At 44.3% G+C, this 14425-nt stretch overlaps 1 pseudogene; it reads left to right on the top strand.

Moving 5' to 3' along the window:
* LOC123441563 overlaps window positions 1–14425 on the top strand; it is a 34956-nt pseudogene that overhangs the window by 14788 nt on the left and 5743 nt on the right.

Below are 14425 nucleotides of genomic sequence, written 5' to 3'. Positions count from 1 at the left end.
CATCTTTCATGAAGACCCTTACTCCATCTTGGCCGAGAACTTCCTATACATGATATATGTTGTAGGAATGATTGTCTGTTTTGACATTTCAAGCTCTGCATTTTCTGTAGTCCATCTACCTATATCAGCAAGGTCTTGCTTTGATTATAGTGTTTCCGTAAATGATTCTGGCATCTTGTCTCTGGTCAACTTTTGTGAACAATCTCTCAATACATGGCTACTTAAGTTGGTTGACGGCCGCTTAGAGTGGAGCTGCTCTTCAAGATTAGATTTAGTGCTGGATTTTTCTAGGAGAGTTGTTCCTACCTTGTGGCAGAGTGTGTTTGGCCAAGGGTATGGTGAGGTTGGCCCTACTGATATATACTCTGTTCAGATAAGATCATCTAGCAAGAACTCATCGGTTGTTTTGTTGACCTTCACATTTGAGCATGTTATGTTTGTTGTCGACATGGTTAACAGCACCGTCCAAGAGGTTCCATGGTTGCACGAGGATGGACGGATGAGGCAAGCATTTCCCTTGACTGAGCGCTGGCCACCAAGTTTCCGTGGCTGAAGATTATATCACAGATGGATTAGTTGTCTTTTGTGTTATTCAATGTATTTCGCATCTAATGGTTTCATCTTGCTTTGTGTAATTTTCAAATGAACATCTGATCGATCGTTGAATTCATGTTGGTGTTTGCCATGATTATGCTGGATTAACCGCTTTTATCAACTTTCAAGTTTCTATACATTAGTTTTAGATAACCGCTTTATCCACATTCACTATAGGTTCGTGTTGTTATATCTCTGTATGAAACACAACTTCATCCATATGAACAACAAGCACAACCACAACCAAAAACAACACTACCAACACGGACACCCACATCACGTTATTGGGGACCCCCGTACACGATAGTGCGTCCGCTCGGGAGACATTGAGACCCACAACAACAACAATGACACCAATATGAACAACAAGCATCACAACAACAAAAAACGGATCAATAAAGGCCCAATTGTGTCTGTTAAAAGTCCTTTGTATCGATAGACGACATACCCGTGGGTGGTTATACAAAGACCCACGGGGTGCGTCGTGTTTTGCTAACGCGTGTACTAAATCCCCTCACATCATGGTGATATGGCCCCGGAAGTGTTGTGTCAAAGTGACACCCATATTTAGACACCATGACTTTCTATCGCTCTACGAGAGACCCGTGGACGGTTTATATCAAACGCGTACTAAAGCCCCTCACATCCAATGTCAAACAAGCCATGTGATCAAAGTACTCCACCACCACAATAAAAACAACACCACCACACCACCCCCACAACTAAGAACAACACATATAGCACACGACGCTTGGATGCTAGAGTCACGGTACAATAATGTTAAAAAAACACCTCGTGTGATGACGTTTTTATGAACTTACGATAGAGGCCCAATAGTACATAGACAGAGTACCAACCATATCAGTTAACAACGGTGCATGCGACCATATAACTCACTATTGTTTACTAAAAGTCCTTGATATCGGACCATTGAGACCCGTGCATAGACACAATTGAGACCCACATCAACAGCAATGACACCAATATGAACAACAAGCAACTCACCAAAAACCATCCTTGCGCGATAGAGGCCCCACTATGTTTGGTAAAAGTTCTTTGTGTCACTGTACGAGAGACTCGTGCCGGTTTATATCACACGCGTACTAAAGCCCCTCTCATCGTGGTGTGTCAAAGTGCCTCCCCTATCCGATGTCAAACAAACCATGTGATCAAAGTACTCCACTACAACAACATCAACACCGAGACCAACAATACCGCCACGACCACCACAACAAACGACAACAACACGAACAACACCACCACCACCACCACCCCAACAACTAAGAACAACAAATATAGCAAACGTCACCTAGATACTAGAGCCACGGTACGCCAATGTAAAAACAACACCTCGTGTGATAAATTCCTTCCGAACTGTACAATAGAGGCCCAATAATACATGGACAAAGTCCTTCATATCACGCCATTGAGAACCACAACAATAACAATGGCACAGATGTGATCAAAGTACTCCACTACAACAACAGCCACACCGAAACCAACAACACCCCCACAACTAAGAACAACAAATATAGCACACGAGACTTAGATACTAGAGTCACGGTACGCCAGCGAAAAAACAACACCTCGTGTCATGATGTACTTCTGAACTGTACAATAGAGTTTCAATAGTACACACACAGAGTACCAACCCTAACAGTTAACAACGGGGCATGCGACCATATAACTCCCTATTGTTTAGAAAAAGTCCTTCATGTCGCGCCATTGAGACCCACAACGACAACGATGGTGCAAATATGAACAAAAGCAACACAACAACAAATGATGCGTACTAAAGCCCCTCACATCGAGTTGATGTGGACCATTGAGACCCGTGCATAGCCACAATTGAGACCCACGGCAACAACAATGGCACCGATATGAACAACAAGCAACTAACCAAAAAACACCCCTGCATGATAGAGGCACAACTGTGTTTGGTAAAAGTCCATTGTAACGCTCTACGAGATGCCCGTGTACGGTTTATATCACACGTGTACTAAAGCCCCTCACATCGCGGTGATGTGGACCCGGTAGTGTTGTGTCAAAGTGCCTCCACTGTCCGATGTCAAACAAGCCATGTGATCAAAGTACTCCACTACAACAACATCAACACCGAGACCAACAATACCGCCACCACCACCGCCATGACCACCACAACAAACAACAACACCACCAACACCACCACCACCACCCCTACAACTAAGAACAACACATATAGCACACGACGGTTGGATGCTAGAGTCACGGTACGATAATGTTAAAAAAACAACTCGTGTGATGACGTTTTTTATGAACGTTACGATAGAGGCCCAGTAGTACATAGACAGAGTACCAACCATATCAGTTAACAACGGTGCATGCGACCATATAACTCACTATTGTTTACTAAAAGTCCTTGATATCGGACCATTGAGACCCGTGCATAGACACAATTGAGACCTACATCAACAACAATGACACCAATATGAACAACAAGCAACTCACCAAAAACCATCCTTGCACGATAGAGGCCCCACTATATTTGGTAAAAGTCCTTTGTATGACTGTACGAGAGACCCGTGCCGGTTTATATCACACGCGTACTAAAAGCCCCTCACATCGTGGTGATGTGGACCCCGGGAGTGTTGTGTCAAAGTGACTCCCCTATCCGATGTCAAACAGGCCATGTGATCAAAGTACTCCACTACAACAACATCAACACCGAGACCAACAATACCGCCACGACCACCACAACAAACAACACCAACACCAACACCACCACCACCACCACCACCACCCCAACAACTAAGAACAAAAAATATAGCACACGACACCTAGATACTAGAGCAACGGTACGCCATTGTAAAAACTACACCTCGTGTGATAAAGTCCTTACGAACTGTACAATAGAGGCCCAATAGTACATGGACAGAGTACCAACACCCATTAGTTAACAACACCCCCACAACTAAGAACAACAAATATAGCACACGACACTTAGATACTAGAGTCAGGGTACGCCAGCGAAAAAACAACACCTAGTGTCATAAAGTACCTCTGAACTGTACGATAGAGGTCCAATAGTACACACACAGAGTACGAACCCTAACAGTTAACAACGGGGCATGCAACCATATAGCTCACTATTGTTTAGAAAAAGTCCTTCATGTCGCGCCATTGAGACCCACAACGACAACGATGGCGCAAATATGAACAAAAGCAACACAACAACAATTGATGCGTACTAAAGCCCCTCACATCGAGTTGATGTGGACCATTGAGACCCGTGCATAGACACAATTGAGACCCACGGCAACAACAATGGCACCAATATGAACAACAAGCAACTAACCAAAAAACACCCCTGCATGATAGAGGCCCAACTGTGTTTGGTAAAAGTCCTTTGTATCGCTCTACGAGATGCCCGTGTACGGTTTAAATCACACGCGTAGTAAAAGCCCCCCACACCGTGGTGATGTGGACCCGGGAGTGTTGTGTCAAAGTGCCTCAGACAAGCCATGTGATCAAAGTACTCCGCTACAACAAATCAACACCGAGACAAACAATACCGCCACCACCACCGCCACCACCACCACAACAAACAACACCACCACCAATACCACCACCACCACCCCCACAACTAAGGACAACACATATAGCACACGACGCTTATATGCTAGAGTCACAGTACGATAATGTTAAAAAACACCCTTGCATGATAGCGGCCTCACTGTGTTTGGTAAAAGTCCTTTGTATCCCTATACGAGAGACCCGTGCCGGTTTATATCACACGCGTACTAAAGCCCCTCGCATTGTGGTGATGTGGACCTTGGGAGTGTTGTGTCTAAGTGCCTCCCCTATCCGATGTCAAACAAGCCATGTGATCAAAGTACTCCACTACAACAACATCAACATCGAGACCAACAATACCGCCATGACCACCACAACAAACAACACCAACACCACCAAGACCACCACCCCAACAACTAAGAACAACAAATATAGTACACGACACCTAGATACTAGAGCCACAGTACGCCAATGTAAAAACAACACCTCATGTGATAAAGTCCTTCCGAACTGTACAATGGAGGACCAATAGTGCACACACAGAGTACCAACCCTAACAGTTAACAATGGGGCATGCGACCATATAACTCACTATTGTTTAGAAAAAGTCCTTCATGTCGCGCCATTGAGACCCACAATACCGCCATGACCACCACAACAAACAACACCAACACCACCACCACCACCACCACCACCACCCCAACAACTAAGAACAACAAATATAGCATACGACACCTAGATACTACGTACATAAAGTACTTCTGAACTGTACAAATAGAGTTCCAATAGTACACACACATAGTACCAACCCTAATAGTTAACAACGGGGCATGCGACAATATAACTCACTATTGTTTAGAAAAAAGTCCTTCATGTCGCGCCATTGAGACCCACAACGACAACGATGGCGCAAATATGAACAAAAGCAACACAACAAAAAAAATGTATCAATAGAGGCACATCTGTGTTTGGTAAAAGTCCTTTGTATCGCTCTACGAGAGACCCGTGGGCGGTTTGTACAAAAACCTATGTGTGTGTCTTATTTTGCTCACACGCGTACTAAAGCCCCTCACATCGAATTGATGTGGACCATTGAGACCCGTGCATAGACACAATTGAGTCCCACGCAACAACAATGGCACCAATATGAACAACAAGCAACTCACCAGAAAACACCCTTGCATGATAGAGGCCCCACAGTGTTTGGTAAAAGTCCATTGTAACGCTCTACGAGATGCCCGTGTACGGTTTATATCACACGTGTACTAAAGCCCCTCACATCGCGGTGATGTGGACCCGGTAGTGTTGTGTCAAAGTGCCTCCACTGTCCGATGTCAAACAAGCCATGTGATCAAAGTACTCCACTACAACAACATCAACACCGAGACCAACAATACCGCCACCACCACCGCCATGACCACCACAACAAACAACAACACCACCAACACCACCACCACCACCCCTACAACTAAGAACAACACATATAGCACACGACGGTTGGATGCTAGAGTCACGGTACGATAATGTTAAAAAAACAACTCGTGTGATGACGTTTTTTATGAACGTTACGATAGAGGCCCAGTAGTACATAGACAGAGTACCAACCATATCAGTTAACAACGGTGCATGCGACCATATAACTCACTATTGTTTACTAAAAGTCCTTGATATCGGACCATTGAGACCCGTGCATAGACACAATTGAGACCTACATCAACAACAATGACACCAATATGAACAACAAGCAACTCACCAAAAACCATCCTTGCACGATAGAGGCCCCACTATATTTGGTAAAAGTCCTTTGTATGACTGTACGAGAGACCCGTGCCGGTTTATATCACACGCGTACTAAAAGCCCCTCACATCGTGGTGATGTGGACCCCGGGAGTGTTGTGTCAAAGTGACTCCCCTATCCGATGTCAAACAGGCCATGTGATCAAAGTACTCCACTACAACAACATCAACACCGAGACCAACAATACCGCCACGACCACCACAACAAACAACACCAACACCAACACCACCACCACCACCACCACCACCCCAACAACTAAGAACAAAAAATATAGCACACGACACCTAGATACTAGAGCAACGGTACGCCATTGTAAAAACTACACCTCGTGTGATAAAGTCCTTACGAACTGTACAATAGAGGCCCAATAGTACATGGACAGAGTACCAACACCCATTAGTTAACAACACCCCCACAACTAAGAACAACAAATATAGCACACGACACTTAGATACTAGAGTCAGGGTACGCCAGCGAAAAAACAACACCTAGTGTCATAAAGTACCTCTGAACTGTACGATAGAGGTCCAATAGTACACACACAGAGTACGAACCCTAACAGTTAACAACGGGGCATGCAACCATATAGCTCACTATTGTTTAGAAAAAGTCCTTCATGTCGCGCCATTGAGACCCACAACGACAACGATGGCGCAAATATGAACAAAAGCAACACAACAACAATTGATGCGTACTAAAGCCCCTCACATCGAGTTGATGTGGACCATTGAGACCCGTGCATAGACACAATTGAGACCCACGGCAACAACAATGGCACCAATATGAACAACAAGCAACTAACCAAAAAACACCCCTGCATGATAGAGGCCCAACTGTGTTTGGTAAAAGTCCTTTGTATCGCTCTACGAGATGCCCGTGTACGGTTTAAATCACACGCGTAGTAAAAGCCCCCCACACCGTGGTGATGTGGACCCGGGAGTGTTGTGTCAAAGTGCCTCAGACAAGCCATGTGATCAAAGTACTCCGCTACAACAAATCAACACCGAGACAAACAATACCGCCACCACCACCGCCACCACCACCACAACAAACAACACCACCACCCCCACAACTAAGGACAACACATATAGCACACGACGCTTATATGCTAGAGTCACAGTACGATAATGTTAAAAAAACACCCTTGCATGATAGCGGCCTCACTGTGTTTGGTAAAAGTCCTTTGTATCCCTATACGAGAGACCCGTGCCGGTTTATATCACACGCGTACTAAAGCCCCTCGCATTGTGGTGATGTGGACCTTGGGAGTGTTGTGTCTAAGTGCCTCCCCTATCCGATGTCAAACAAGCCATGTGATCAAAGTACTCCACTACAACAACATCAACATCGAGACCAACAATACCGCCATGACCACCACAACAAACAACACCAACACCACCAAGACCACCACCCCAACAACTAAGAACAACAAATATAGTACACGACACCTAGATACTAGAGCCACAGTACGCCAATGTAAAAACAACACCTCATGTGATAAAGTCCTTCCGAACTGTACAATGGAGGACCAATAGTGCACACACAGAGTACCAACCCTAACAGTTAACAACGGGGCATGCGACCATATAACTCACTATTGTTTAGAAAAAGTCCTTCATGTGGCGCCATTGAGACCCACAATACCGCCATGACCACCACAACAAACAACACCAACACCACCACCACCACCACCACCACCACCCCAACAACTAAGAACAACAAATATAGCATACGACACCTAGATACTACGTACATAAAGTACTTCTGAACTGTACAAATAGAGTTCCAATAGTACACACACATAGTACCAACCCTAATAGTTAACAACGGGGCATGCGACCATATAACTCACTATTGTTTAGAAAAAGTCCTTCATGTCGCGCCATTGAGACCCACAACGACAACGATGGCGCAAATATGAACAAAAGCAACACAACAACAAAAAATGTATCAATAGAGGCACATCTGTGTTTGGTAAAAGTCCTTTGTATCGCTCTACGAGAGACCCGTGGGCGGTTTGTACAAAAACCTATGTGTGTGTCTTATTTTGCTCACACGCGTACTAAAGCCCCTCACATCGAGTTGATGTGGACCATTGAGACCCGTGCATAGACACAATTGAGTCCCACGCAACAACAATGGCACCAATATGAACAACAAGCAACTCACCAGAAAACACCCTTGCATGATAGAGGCCCCACAGTGTTTGGTAAAAGTCCATTGTAACGCTCTACGAGATGCCCGTGTACGGTTTATATCACACGTGTACTAAAGCCCCTCACATCGCGGTGATGTGGACCCGGTAGTGTTGTGTCAAAGTGCCTCCACTGTCCGATGTCAAACAAGCCATGTGATCAAAGTACTCCACTACAACAACATCAACACCGAGACCAACAATACCGCCACCACCACCGCCATGACCACCACAACAAACAACAACACCACCAACACCACCACCACCACCCCTACAACTAAGAACAACACATATAGCACACGACGGTTGGATGCTAGAGTCACGGTACGATAATGTTAAAAAAACAACTCGTGTGATGACGTTTTTTATGAACGTTACGATAGAGGCCCAGTAGTACATAGACAGAGTACCAACCATATCAGTTAACAACGGTGCATGCGACCATATAACTCACTATTGTTTACTAAAAGTCCTTGATATCGGACCATTGAGACCCGTGCATAGACACAATTGAGACCTACATCAACAACAATGACACCAATATGAACAACAAGCAACTCACCAAAAACCATCCTTGCACGATAGAGGCCCCACTATATTTGGTAAAAGTCCTTTGTATGACTGTACGAGAGACCCGTGCCGGTTTATATCACACGCGTACTAAAAGCCCCTCACATCGTGGTGATGTGGACCCCGGGAGTGTTGTGTCAAAGTGACTCCCCTATCCGATGTCAAACAGGCCATGTGATCAAAGTACTCCACTACAACAACATCAACACCGAGACCAACAATACCGCCACGACCACCACAACAAACAACAACAACAACACCACCACCACCACCACCCCAACAACTAAGAACAAAAAATATAGCACACGACACCTAGAGCGAACTGTACAATAAAGGCCCAATAGTACATGGACAGAGTACCAACACCCATTAGTTAACAACGGGGCATGCGAACATATAACTCGCTATTGTTCAGAGAAAGTCCTTCATATCGCGCCATTGAGACCCACAACAACAACAATGGCATAGATGTGATCAAAGTACTCCACTACAACAACATCAACACCGAAACCAACAACACCCCCACAACTAAGAACAACAAAAATAGCACACGACACTTAGATACTAGAGTCACGGTACGCTAGCGAGAAAACAACACCTCGTGTCATAAAGTCCTTCTGAACTGTACGATAGAGGTCCAATGGTACACACACAGAGTACCAACCCTAACAGTTAACAACGGGGCATGCAACCATATAACTCACTATTGTTTAGAAAAAGTCCTTCATGTCGCACCATTGAGACCCACAACGACAACTATGGCGCAAATATGAACAAAAGCAACACAACAACAATTGATGCGTACTAAAGCCCCTCACATCGAGTTGATGTGGACCATTGAGACCCGTGCATAGACACAATTTAGACCCACGTCAACAACAATGGCACCAATATGAACAACAAGCAACTAACCAAAAAACAACCTTGCATGATAGAGGCCCAACTGTGTTAGGTAAAAGTCCTTTGTATCGCTCTACGAGATGCCCTTGTACGGTTTATATCACACGCGTACTAAAGCCCCCCACACCGTGGTGATGTGGACCCGGGAGTGTTGTGTCAAAGTGCCTCCCCTATCCGATGCCAAACAAGCCATGTGATCAAAGTACTTCACTACAACAACATCAACACCGAGACCAACAATACCGCCACGACCACCACAACAAACAACAACAACACCAACACCACCACCACCACCACCACCCCCACAACTAAGAACAACAAATATAGCACACGACACTTAGATACTAGAGCCACAGTACGCCAATGTAAAAACACCCCCTCGTGAGATGAAGTTCTTCTGGACTGTGCGGTAGAGGCCCAATGGTACATGGACAGAGTAACAACCCTATCAGTTAACAACGGGGCATGCGACGATATAACTCACTATTGTTTAGACAAAGTCCTTCATATCGAGCCATTGAGAACCACAATCAAAGTACTCCGCTACAACAACTTCATCACCGAGACCAACAACACCCCCACAACTAAGAACAACAAATATAGCACACATCACTTAGATACCATAGTCACGGTATGCCATTGTAGAAACAACACCTCGTGTGATAAAGTCCATCTGAATGTTACAAAAGAGGCCCAGTAGTACACCGACAGAGTACCAACCCTAATAGTTAACAACGGTGTATGCGACCATATAACTCACTGTTGTTTAGAAAAAGTCCTTCATATCGCGCCATTGAGACCAATATATAGACACAATTGATACCCACAACAACAACAATGGCACCAATAAGAACAAAAAACAACACAACAACAGAACACGGATCGATAGAGGCACACCTGTGTTTGGTATAAGTCCTTTGTATCGCTCTACGAGAGACCCGTGGGCGGTTTATACAAATAACCCTGTGTGTGTCGTATTTTGATCATGCGCGTACTAAAGCCCCTCACATCGTGATCACCGCCACGACCACCACAACAAACAACAACAACACCGACACCACAACCAACACCACCACCACCACCCCCACAACTAAGAACAACAAATATAGCATAGAGGCCCAATATTACATAGACAGAGTACCAACCATATCAGTTAACAACGGTGCATGTGACCATATAACTCACTATTGTTTACTAAAAGTCCTTGGTATCAGACCATTGAGACCCGTGCATAGACACAATTGAGACCCACATCAACAACAATGACACCAATATGAACATCAAGCAACTCACCAAAAACCATCCTTGCACGATAGAGGCCCCACTGTGTTTGGTAAAAGTCCTTTGTGTCACTGTGCGAGATAACCGTGCCGGTTTATATCACCCGCGTACTAAAGCCCCTCTCATCGTGGTGATGTGGACCCGGGAGTGTTGTGTCAAAATGCCTCCCCTATCCGATGTCAAACAAACCATGTGATCAAAGTACTCCACTACAACAACATCAACACCGAGACCAACAATACCGCCACGACTACCACAACAAACAACAACAACACCAACACCACCACCACCACCTCCACCCCAACAACTAAGAACAACAAAAAAAGCACACGACACCTAGATACTAGAGCCATGGTACGCCAATGTAAAATCAAACACCTCGTGTGATAAAAGTCCTTCTGAACTGTACAATAGAGGCCCAATAGTACATGGACAGAGTACCAACCCCTATTAGTTAACAACGGGGCATGCGAACATATAACTCGCTGTTGTTTAGGCAAAGTCCTTCATATCGCGCCATTGAGAACCACAACAACAACAATGGCACAGATGTGATCAAAGTACTCCACTATAACAACATCAACACCGAAACCAACTACACCCCCACAACTAAGAACAACAAATAGAGCACACTGCACTCAGATACTAGAGTCACGGTACGCCAGTGAAAAAACAACACCTCGTGTGATAAAGTCCTTCTGAACTGTACAATAGAGGCCCAATAGTACACACACATATCACTTGTTACTCTATGCTTGCTACGTTTCACCTCGCTAAACAATCACTTGTTACCGCTACTTTCAGTGCTTGCAGTTATTACCTTGCTGAAATCCGTTTATCAGAGGCTTCTGCTCCTCGTTGGGTTCTACACTCTTACTTATCGAAAGGACTACGATTTATCCCCTATACATGTGTGTCATCAAGTACCAACCCCATCAGTTAACAACGGGGCATGCGACCATATAACTCACTATTGTTTAGAAAAAAAGTCCTTCATACCGCGCCATTGAGACCAATATATAGACACAATTGAGACCCCCAACAACAACAATGGCACCAATATGAACAACAAGCAACACAATAAAAAAAATGGTTCGATAGATTCACACCTGTGTTTTGTAAAAGTCCTTTGTATCGCTCTACGATAGAACCATGGGCGATTCATACAAAAACCCATGTGTGTGTCGTATTTTTCTCACGCGCGTACTAAAGCTCCTCACATCATGGTGATATTGACCCGGGAGTGTTGTGTCAAAGTGCCACCCCTATCCGATCTCAAACAAGCCATGTGCTCTGAGTACTCCACATCAGCAACATCAACACCGACACCAACAAATACCACCACCGCCACCGCCACCACCACCACAACAAACAGCAACAACACCAACACCACCACCAACACGACAACCACCACCACCACAACTTGAGACAGACGCATGTCTAACAAAGGTAATGCGTGTCTATCAAACCGTTGGGAGACATTCTAAAGACATCATACAAAAAGATAAAATCGTTAATCATGTGAGCGAAAAATTAGAAATGCTAAATGATTCTAATACCTGAAATGATCTTAGTCACACATGTTGGAACTATAAAGATAATATTGTTTTCCAGAAAAATGGCAAGTTTATATGGTTTTTTCTGGTTTTGCTTTGGCGTGTTGTGTCACTCTTCTCTAATACAAACTTTTTTCAGCTTTATTCGTGTGTGCAAAAAGAGAAAAATGGCCCAACATATCATTTATATTCATTGTAGAATTTCGACATTCACATCAGGGCACATCGAATAACCATGTAGATTCATTTTAATGTTTTTGGACCATACTATTATTAATTAGTTTGTATGCTTGTAGGGGGTTTCTATAAATATAAATGCCCAACCGTATACTGAACATGATTTTTTTTAGGAATCCTATCTGTACAACTCTTTATGCCCAACACTAATCAAATGACCAGCAGAACTAAGAATCTAGAAAACTACAAAGTCCAGTGACGAGCAAACCCCTGCCTACCGGCAGACCCTACCGAACCAATCCCTCCCACTGCCCCACACGAACAGGCCAAAAAAATCCCCTCCTCCCAACAAACACAAACCCTATCTGCAGTCTCCACATTTCCCCTGGAGCCTGCGTCGCGGTGGATTGGTTGCACAGATGGCATCGTCTTCGTCGTCCGCAGGACCTCGCTCATCCTCATATGCTGAGCAACATGGCTACCACCTGAACCCTTCTCCTATTCCGTATCGTGAGCACAAGTTTGACTATGTGGCATCTGAGCAATGTTCGTGCAGTAATAAACCTACGAGATGGATTGCTTGGAGCAATGCAAATCCAGGTCGCCAATATCTAACCTGCGACAAATCTCGGGTAAGCATTCACCTTGTTCTTTGTTCCCCCTTGTTTCCAATGGATCTTTCTTCCCTCATCAGCTTTGCAACTTCTATTTTCCAGGTCGGTGGCTGCAAGTACTTCAGTTGGTTTGATGACCCTACTACGCCCTTCCTTCGCTAACTTCTGGTCGATTTGCGTGACACGGTGAACAACCTTCGGAGGGAGAACACTCAGCTCAGGGGAAACAATTTAGATTTGGAGCTGGGGATCGAAGAACGAAGGATCTATAATCTGTCTTTGCAGGATGCACTTGGCAACATGAAGCAAGAAAACAATGCTCTGGAAGCGAAGTTGGCGAGAACAGAAGCCTTGCTAAAGGCAAATACACGAGCACTGTGGACCATGTTCCTGCGTGTGGTCGTTCTGCTTTGCCTCTTGTTTCTAGCCAGCAAAGTTGTTGCTTACTAGGTAGCATTTCAGCTTGTTAGGGTAGTATTCGTATTTCACTGCTCCTGATGTGGGTAACAGATGTACTTCTATGCTCGCTTGTGTTTGTTTCATGATGCCTGCCTACCTTAAAAATGATGGTTGCATCTTATATACACGTCTAATTCTCCTGAACTGTTCTGTACACTGAGTTAGTTCCGAATTTCAATTTCTGAATACAATAACTTGACGAATCATTTCATAGCAATGAGCTAGTTTTGAATTTACATTTCTGAATACCATAACTTGACGAAGCATCATAGCAATGAGTTAGTTCTGAATGCTATTTTTGAATACAATAACTTGACGAAGCATCATAGTAATCATCATAGGGAAACCCATGACGGTTGCATCAGAAATTAGCCTCAAAGGGGTAAATTTTTGTTCCACTTTGTACTCAGCATTGGTACAATAGCTAAGGCATCTCATCCTTTTTTACATAGCCCACTTTACAAGCCAGAATCAGGATGCTCATTACAATATCACAAAATGGTACTGATTTTGGTGATCAGATATTGTACAAAATGATCAAATTCCAATGTTCAAAGCATCACATCGTTACAAATTCCTAACAACAAGTGCACAAGCCGAGCACCTGAAGACTTTGATGTCAAGTCCTATTTCAACAAACATGATCACTTCTACTGTTTTATTACTGGAATACGCCGAAGATTTTGCCTGAGCAGCAATTCCGCTTGTGCCCTTCCAGTCCGCACTTTGT

Source organism: Hordeum vulgare, chromosome 3H, assembly GCF_904849725.1.
Source record: "Hordeum vulgare subsp. vulgare chromosome 3H, MorexV3_pseudomolecules_assembly, whole genome shotgun sequence".
Taxonomy (NCBI): Eukaryota; Viridiplantae; Streptophyta; class Magnoliopsida; order Poales; family Poaceae; genus Hordeum; species Hordeum vulgare.
This window is presented reverse-complemented; position numbering and strand designations above follow the sequence as displayed.